The following is a 9703-nucleotide window of genomic DNA, read 5'->3' on the forward strand; positions in this document are numbered from 1 at the left end:
ATTGCTTTTTCTAATTTTTTTCAGAATTCCGTTGCAATTTTCAAAAGTATTTCCAAATTCATTTGGCACAATTCAAGCAATTCGAGTGCTTCAAAAAGCACAACAACATTTTACAACACTAGCACACAAAATACAGTCGAGTACAATTAAAAAAAAAAAAATTCACACACAAAAAGATGATATAATTATTGTGATAATGATAAAGATACGCTATCAATGCATTCGCAGAACCGAAAACACGCGCGAATTGGCGAAATTTAGGTGGAACTGTGTGCGTCTGTGCGAGCAGAGCCTGTGCAGCAGCGTCAAGCCGTTGGAAACGTTGTCGATCAACTGAATGGGCAGCAGCCACGGCAGGCGGCATCTAGACAGCAACCCGAAGCGGCAGCCGAACGGTCGTTCGGCAAATTGCCGAACACTGGTCGTGGACCGTCGCTTGCTCAGCCGTTGGATGCTGGATGCTGGCGCTGAGCCGAGCGGCTATGCCGAACGAACGAGCGGCGAATTGTCGTTGCCAATTGTCGAAGTGGATTTTCGAAACGAATGGAATCCACCATGTGCCGCATGGCATCCACATGGCTGGCACGTGGTGGAACGCATTGCTTATGGATGACAGCGGTGCGGCGGCGGGTCGCTGCGGCCCTTGGCACATGCGCAGCGTGCCGCGAGGGAGGAGTGTCGACGCGTGCTTCTGACAAATGGTACGACAATTGCTACAAGCTGTGGTGGCATTTGGCGGCTTGGGTTTGTGGCAAGCAGCGACGCGGTTGGGCGCCGACAGCCCGCCTGCTGCCGCTGCCGCTGCCACTGCCACTGCTGCTGGGGCTTGGGCTTGGGAGACCCAACAACTGGCAAACGCTTCGGCAGTTGCTTCGCATTTTTCTTTCGGTCGGTTCATCACGCAACTCATGCCACAATGGCCATGGCCACGGCCTAATCATCATGCCACAAGGTACGACTGTAGATGAAAGCCTGCCATTTACTGTTTGATTAACTGCCACAACTGTATGGCCTGAACCTGATGCTGTGTCCTCTGACCCCTAAGCCAGCCCACCCAATACCCAAATGTCCAGCTGCCATAGATTTAACTGCAGCTGCAGCTGCAATTGTCCAGTCCAGTCCAAAAGCGTCAATCATGCAACCGAATGCCAAAAACTTTTTGCCCGCAACTTGGGCCAACTGAAAGTTTTTAATGCGAATCGCATTTTGCAATCAGCGCAGCAGAAACAAGCCGAAAGCGAAGGAGACAGCGAGACAGACAGAGAGAGACAAAGAGAGAGGGAGAAAGAGAGAACGTCATAATTTTCAATTTCTCAATGTCCCCACAGATAATGCTCTCCAAGCGGCAACCGATCAAACTACAAATGACAAAAATAACAAAACCTACAAAACTGAGAATTTAATTGAACTTCAACTTTTGTCAGCGAGTCGCCGTCGAGAGACAAGGCCAAGAGCCAAAAACATGTCGCATGGCCCAATCGCAAAATCTCAGGTTGTCTTAAAATGAAATTGAGCGCACACCGCCGCGACGTAAGCCACAAATGCCACACAGCAGCAGCAGCAGCAGCAGCAGCAGGAGCAGGAGCAGCAGGAGCAGCAGAAGAAGCCGCATCAACGTCTGCATCCGAACCGGGAGCTGACAATTCAAAGTAAGGCTGTCAAACCTGTCGCCAAGTGGCTTAATTATCCAATAGACGAATAGACGCGATGGCGGGCCGGTCGGGGCGGGGCAGGTGAGCTGTGCGGGCCACGTCGAGGTATTAAACTTGTCAGCGAACAGCGAGTGTTGTCAGTCATATTAAATTACGAATATAACTAGTCGCGGCCCCCATCTTGGCGCCAAAAATCATTGGCGTAGCCAGGCGGTAGGCGGCAGGCGGCATGCGGCATGCGGCGGGTGGCCAGTCGCAAGCTGAGCATTTTGGCAATAAATGTAACTCAATTAGAAATGGAGCAAGTTTTGCAGCCTCCCTACCTCACGCCCTCAAAATGCCACACCCACTTGTAATTATGCAATTATGGCGGTTTTTTCGCGGCAACACAAGTTTGCCTAAATGCAATTGCAGCTGCCTGTTGTTTTCGTTTTGTTTTTTCCATACCCTAAACCCATTAAAAATGGTTAAAAAGAACGGGTATTATGATCTGTAACAGCCTGAAGAGGGCATTTCCGACGCTTAATCAGCAATACATAATTTTTAGAACGCGTCGATCTCAGTAAAGAGCTAGAAACTTGAAATTTGAGACGCTTTGATTTTCGATAGTTCGCTTAGTTGCCACGAAATCGATAAAACCACAGATCAAATCTATTAAAACTCGACAGCCCGCTTTATTTCCAAAAAAAAGATAAGAATCGGAAATTAAATTTATTTTAAAAAATCGATAACTCGATTTATTTCCACGAAATCAATAGAAATCGCAGATGAAATTTTGATTGAGTAATCGATATCTCAATTTGTATCCACGAAATCGATTCAAGTCGCATATCGAATTAAATGATCAATACTCACTTTGTTTATACGAAATCGATAAAAATCTATTTAATAATGAGGTTCTTAGTAATTATGTCAAGCAATATGGGACCACGCTATAAATGGGGATACTTGGATGTATTTTGTTATGCAAGAGGGAGTTTTCTGTAACTTCTGTACTGTTAGCCACAGCAGGCTTGCTTGTTGAGCAATCTCGTAAAGTCCTTCCCAGAATATTAGTTTGGAAGTTACGTAAACACTTGGGCTTAATAAAAACAATAAAAGCCTTTATACAATATTATATAGAAAGTACAAATGCTTGCGCATTAATATTAAGCAATAACAATTTCAATTAAATTGTTTTATTTGCTGTTACTTTTGGCAATTCTCCTAAGATTTTTCAAGGACGGCTTAAACTTGTACTAAAGCTGTTGGAGAGATGGAATTTTTGTTTTGAAACAGAGCGATATATATATTAATTGAAATATCGAAAACTAAAATATAAGGTTAAAATCAATAGCAATTCTTTTGGTAAGCATCGATATAATTATTTCTCGATGCTTTTTGTCGTTCCTCAAGCATAAAACGGAGCTCTTAGAGCTAAAGATTCCAAATTTGGTATATGGACTCGATACTATAAACACCTTTAGGTATCATATTTATGCACTGAAAAATTGCGAAAAAATTGGACAATAAGCATTAAAGTTATTCAAGAATGTATATTCCATAGGTCGGGGCCAGGAGAAGAGGAAGCACAGCCGCAGCATAAAGGGAGCAGCTTGCATGTGTGTATGTATGTGTGTTTGTGTTTTTGCGTATGTGTAGAAGAAAGTTCGAAAAGAAAGTTCGTTGTGGCTGTAGCTCTGTGCTGAGCACAGAGTATCTTCCAGTCGGACACTCCCGCCTAGGACACTCTTCTTTTTTAGTTTTGGCTAAAGAAATCAAAGTGCATATGCAAAACTTTGACAGCTCCAAAAGCTGCAATTATGCCTGCTACAAAAGGTATAGACGAGGGCGGAGTCGGGGGCGGCAGCTGACAACAGCGCCGCATATGGTATGCTGCTCCAATAAAAAGTTGCTGTGACAAAAGAACCAAAAATAAAAAATAAAAAAAAAATAACCAACATTAAAAAACAAAAACAAAAACAACAAGCGACGAGCAGAACAAAGAAATCAAAAACTTTTGTTTCTAAAACTCATGTTGAAATCCGCACACGTTCACACACACACACACACGCACATACACACAAAAGCACGCACACCCAAGGCTTGTGGGTGAATTTTGGATTTTGGAAAAGTGTTGCCAGCAGCAGCAGCAGCAACAGCAACAACAAAGAGACACATGCTGCAGCTATAATAAGTATGCAGCAGCAGCAGCGGCGGCGGCAGCGCAAGTTGTTGGTTTCTTGGTTGTTAGGTGTTAAAACAGGCGGAAGTTAGAGGCCATGTACTCGAAGACGAGCACAGCAGCCATAACCCAGCCCAGCCCAGCCCAGCCCAGGCACAGTTACAGCCGCAGTCGCAGTGGCAGCTACTGCTACTGCTACTGCAGGTGCTGCTACAGCAGGTGAGGCTGGGGGTTTGGGTGTGTTTATGTGCACGTGTGCGCCAGACTCATGTACTCAGTACGTGTGCCAAACTGCTGGCAACAATGTGCCGCCAACATGTGTGTGTATGTGTGTGAGTGCGTGTGCGTGTGTGTGTATGTGTGCGTGGGTGTGGGTGTGCTGCCGTGTGTAGTCACACATTTCAATTTGCATGTGTTAGCTACAAACTTTTGATAAGTGTTACTCGTATTACTCGTACATACACAACCAAAACAGACAGATACGCACACACACCCACACACACACACACACACACACATGCTAGAAATTGAAACTTATTGTCAAAAACTCTCATAGGCACATGCATGCACACATATATCAATAACTGCGAGTACATATTGCCACAATTACTTTCAGACACTACGTGCCGTCGCCCAAACACAAAACTTCTCGCTGACATGGCCCCAAAAAAACATATATATATATATTGCAAAGAATATCTATTATTTTATCGGACTTTTGGCTGATGTAGATGCCAACATTATAACCACAATTTTAAATTTTACATAATAACACCTGCATTTGAATTAAATTTTGACCTGAAAGGAAATATAGATTTCAGTCAGAGCTATGCATACTTATATATATTTATATAGCAGATATTTCCCGGTATTGCCCGTGGCAAGTTTCAAGTTTCAAATTTTAGATTTAACTTTTACACCTATTCCCCACCCGTATACAATTAAAATCTACCCGTTCTATCTTTAACTTAGTGCCAAAGGTGGGACTAACAGTTTCCGCCCATTTCATTCTTCTGTTAAGAATTTGAAGCCGAAAAAAAGTTCTTTCATCAAACCTTTCACCCGAATTTGTTATCCAAGATGGGTGGATTTTCTGAAAAGTGTGAAACACCTCTCAAATGATTTTGAACAAAAATTTTTGAAAATAAGTTTGAGGCCGATCAAGCAAAAAAGTTTCATATAGATGTTTTCGCGATTTTTCCATACTTGCGGGTGGAATTTTAGACAGTTTTGTAATAGTTTTATGTAAGAAAATAAATATATATTTAGAAAATTCTACTCACCTGTAAATCCAAACGCACGATTTTTTTATCTTCGTCTGTCAGTAGACGGGAGGCCATTTTGTCTATAAACACATCACGGAAAGAACAGAAAAGCAGAGATAATGTTTATTAGCTAAAGACGCAGCTTGTATGCTAAACTATGCTTGAATCCGTGAGAATCGCATAGAAGAGTAATATTTATTCATACGTTTTTTGTTCATTTTCACCTCAGATCAACATACACACACATATTTTAAACTAACATGCATTCATACATGCATACATGCATACATACATACATACATACATACATACAAACATACATACATACATACATACATACATACATACATACATACATACATACATACATACCTACATGAATACATTATACATACATACATACATACATGCACACATACATACATACATGCACACATACATACATACATGCACACATGTATACAAACATAACCAAAAACATAAAATCTTTCATTCAACCTTTTCTCGTATATAGACATACATAGGTCAAAATTTCCCACCCCCATAACTTGGTCAAATCTCACCCGATTTTGACGGGGTTTGGCTATTTGTTCATGGTTTGGCCTCTAAATCAATTTGACATCTTAATCTGCCAACATTATTTTTGGTCGAAATTCATGTAAAATATCATGCTCAATCTGCAGATCCCACAGGTCCCTAATTGAATATCATTTTGTATTTACAATGAAAAGGCAACGATCTTGACTGGATAAAAAATAAAAACGAATATAAATGGTATAATTAAAATATATATTGTTTGATACCCTGTACTCTTTGCAAAACGTTCTATATATCTATACATATCTATATCTAACAATCAGAGGAATGCCACTCCGAGCGCATAGCTCGGAGATTCTGATTCTGCAAGCTAAAGCCTTGTTCTTTGGCATTTACACACATTTTAGTGCATTATCTAAGACCTAAAAAGTTTCAAAAAGATCGAGCTATAAACACCCAAGTTATTCAAGAATGCATTTTCTTGTGAGTGGGGCAGAGCGAAGAAGAAGAACAGCTGCAGCACAAATTGCGCAGTTGCGTGCTTCTGTGTGTATATTTGTGTGTGTGTGTGTGATTTTCTGTATATATGTATGTAAAGAAGAAAGTTCGCATCTTTTAACGACAGCTCAGTGCTGGGTACAGGGTATCTCCTAGTCGTGCATTCCTAAAATAAATAATAACATTTATAAAATAAATAAATAATAAAATTTAAAAAAAAATAAAAAAAAATCTCCTTGACATGTGACCATGACGGGACTCGAACCCGCAATCTCCGGATCCGAAGTCCGACGCCCTATCCATTAGGCTACACGGCCCACGTATGTCCAGCTGACAAGGGGTTGTGATAAGCTTCTTACTGAATTGACTTAAACGCGTAGTAAACAAATTATGAAAAACAAATTAATAAAACCACAAAACGATTAAAACGCATAATTAAATTAAGGAAAAAGTGAAAATATGAAGAAAAAAATAAATAAATAAAAAAATATATATGTATAAATGCATGTAATTCAAGTATTTTACAGTTATGTTGAGAAAAATGGCATACAAAAAAAACTATTTTATGCAAATGCTTTCTGGCCAAATTATTTATATGCACAATATACATTATATATATACATACAAACATGATTTCAGTAATAGGTTCATGTTTGTTTGCTGTAAAGGGACTGTTTAAATGTTGTCCTCTTATATTTTAGATGTAAGGTAAAAAATGTAAAGAAAATGAATAACAATATTTATATAATGCATACATACTTGCCATATACTCACGTGCTCAGTACCTGTGCGTGCAACTTAAAGCTGGCTGAATGTATCGAGGTGGCAAGAACAGGGCTGGGCGGCATTAAGTGAGTGTGACAGGCGCATTGTCCGTTTGCAAAATTATGCACATATCCTGTAAATTTAAGAATGCCATCAACACACACACACGCACGTACACACACACACACACACACGCGCGTACAAAAGGCAAAACAAATTGAGCGTTTGGCAGGCATATGCGCAACATATGCGGCATGGCTGGTGGCAAGGCTGGTGGCAGGGCTGATGGCAGCAGGGCTGGTGATGTTTGTCCGTGTGGGTCCTTGGTATGGGGCTTGGGCGTCGGGCGACCACATTTACAGCTGCAACATAAAAATTGTTGCAGCTTTTTCCAGTGCGACGTGTTATCTCGGCTGTGCGTCATTTCACAGCAAAACGACACAGCGACGGTGGCAGCAGCGGTGGCAGCGGCAGCGAAGGCAAAACACAAAGCAAAATCTGACAATAAGTGTGAAAATGGTTGCGCGCCGCAGTCGGCGTCGCTGCCGTTTCATGCAAAACTAAAAGAAAAATGTTTAAATATTTCCTGCTTTTTATTGTGGTTACTGTTATGCCCCAACAGCGCGCGGGGCATGCAAAATCAAATGGCAGCAGCAGCAGCAGCTAAAAACTCAATGTTGAAAAAAAAAAAAAAAGAAGAAGAAGAAAATGTGGCAACACTTTCCGTGTGTTGTGTTCGCCCGCTCAACGCGCTGTTTACTTTTGCCATTGTTGTTGCCGCTGCTGCTGCTGCTGCTGCTGCTGCATCCACGCGCAAAAATATGAAAACTTTCGACAGGAAACAGGAACTGATAAGGCTATTTTTGCCAGGCAGCAGCCGCCTGTCGACGACGCTGCTCCTGCCACTCCCTTAGCTCGTGTCATTTGCGTTACTGTTGTTCCACTTTCTGTTGCTGTTGTTGTTGTTGTTGCTGTTGTTGCTGCTGTTGTCGCTGCTCGCTTTGAGCGTTTTGACACCAGCGCCACCGCCGTTCACCAAAACTTATTGTGCAAGATTTATTTTAGCCTCCGCCTTCGCCTCCGCCTCTGCCGCCGCCTTCTCATCCTCCTCCGCCTCCTCCTGCTGCCAGTTTAACAGCTCTTGGCCATGCCTGGTTTGGCAACCTGTTTCGCACTTGCACCTCTTCTAGTTGGGGATCGTTAAGTTATTGAAACGCCCGCCCACTCGCTGGCAACCCATTGTCAGACGGCCAACCTATAGACTGACGAAGTTTTGGAGATGGGCTCGTGCTCTAACTGTGAAAGCTATATGCCAATGCAATTTATATAAGACTATACGACATATCTTATGCGTTTCAATTTTCTTGTTTACGTATATTATGTTCATGTATTATATTATTAAAATAAAAATTATTTAATATACAGTTGATCCTCGGATAATCCAAAATACCGGCCTATATATGTCACATAAAAACATACAGAGAGCCAATTATTTCTTTTTTTTCTTTCATCTTATATTTCAAACAAGAACATGTAGTTTGCTATTTCAGCAATGCTCGGTTATATATGTACATGTATGTATATGTTATGTACCATTGCTCGGTTATATATGTACATGTATGTATATGTTATGTACCTTTGTACATTCTCAATTCAGTTCCAATTAACTGTTAGGGAAAATATGCAGCCTACTTTTAGGAGCAAAATAGTTGAAAACGTATCAGCTTAGCTGTACTTTCTTGTTATTTTTAGATGATTCTAAAAATAAATATTAATACCAAACGATTTCTGTTAATTCTCAGAACTTGTGCCTATTGCTTATTTTTTATAAGTATTAATATATATAACCAGAATAAAAAATCTTGTTAAATATTATAATTATCTGTTATATGCTAATAAATATAAAAATAAAAATAATTCTCGAAATTAATCATTTCGTTGTGAGCAAATAAATGAACCGAAATATACTTATTAATTATCATAGTCACCTTATGATAAACATATTAACTGCTATTTGTCATTAACATGAATATTTACTCTTAGAAGAGAGAAATTGAATGGGTCAAGAATAACCTTTGATCTTCGTTATGTATAGTATATATTGTAATACATAGTATTCCAGGCATATATTATAATTTATATATATAACCCAGCGCTGGCCAGCCCCAGTTCCATGAGAAACTTAATAAAATGTAAATAAAATGTTAAAATGTTAAAAGACATTTTTCGTACAACCATTTTCCGCCAATTTTCCACATTTGCGGATGGAATATCCAAGCACCGTCTTAACATGCAGTATGTAGAATTTCGGCTTTCTAGCACCTTCGGCTTGGGCTGTGCGTTGATCATCAATCAGTCAGTCAGTCAATCAGGCCAAACAGTTGTATATATATAGAAGTATATAGATAATTCCGCTTAAATGTAGTTCCAGTACGCGTCAATGTCGTGTCACGACACGCGCACATTCCGGTGTATCACGAACAATGTTGTTTGCCCCCGCGGGCGCATTTTTGATGCCACGTTGTATCTTTGGGGCAACTTTTTCATGTTGCTTGGTGTCTGTTGTCACTCACTCGCATTCGACGGCAACAGCCACTGTTGCAAGTTGCACATTTTTATGATATCCACGATACGAGCATGTGTCCGCAGCCGTGTCCCAATTTCAGTTTGAGTTTGAGTTTGAACCTGGTTTCGAGTTTCGGTTCTGTTTTCTTGTGACATTGCGGTTTACATTTCATCAATGTGCGGTCGCAATTTGCAAGTTTTATGAGCAGTCTTTGCTTTTTTTTATTTTTTTTTTGTATTTTTGGCTTGTTCACGCT

General features: G+C 40.5%; 1 non-coding gene across 1 annotated transcript; it reads right to left on the reverse strand.

Annotated features, from left to right (window-relative positions):
- Positions 1–6360: 6360 nt before the first annotated feature.
- On the reverse strand, positions 6361–6433 carry TRNAR-UCG (transfer RNA arginine (anticodon UCG)). Its single transcript has one exon. It is a non-coding gene; the product is annotated as a tRNA-Arg (tRNA).
- Between the last annotated feature and the right edge of the window lie 3270 nt (positions 6434–9703).

The sequence above is a fragment of the Drosophila montana genome, unplaced genomic scaffold (genome assembly GCF_035044405.1).
Source record: "Drosophila montana isolate Dmon_TW-CO22-7 unplaced genomic scaffold, ASM3504440v1 contig_2481_1, whole genome shotgun sequence".
In the NCBI taxonomy this organism is placed as follows: domain Eukaryota; kingdom Metazoa; phylum Arthropoda; class Insecta; order Diptera; family Drosophilidae; genus Drosophila; species Drosophila montana.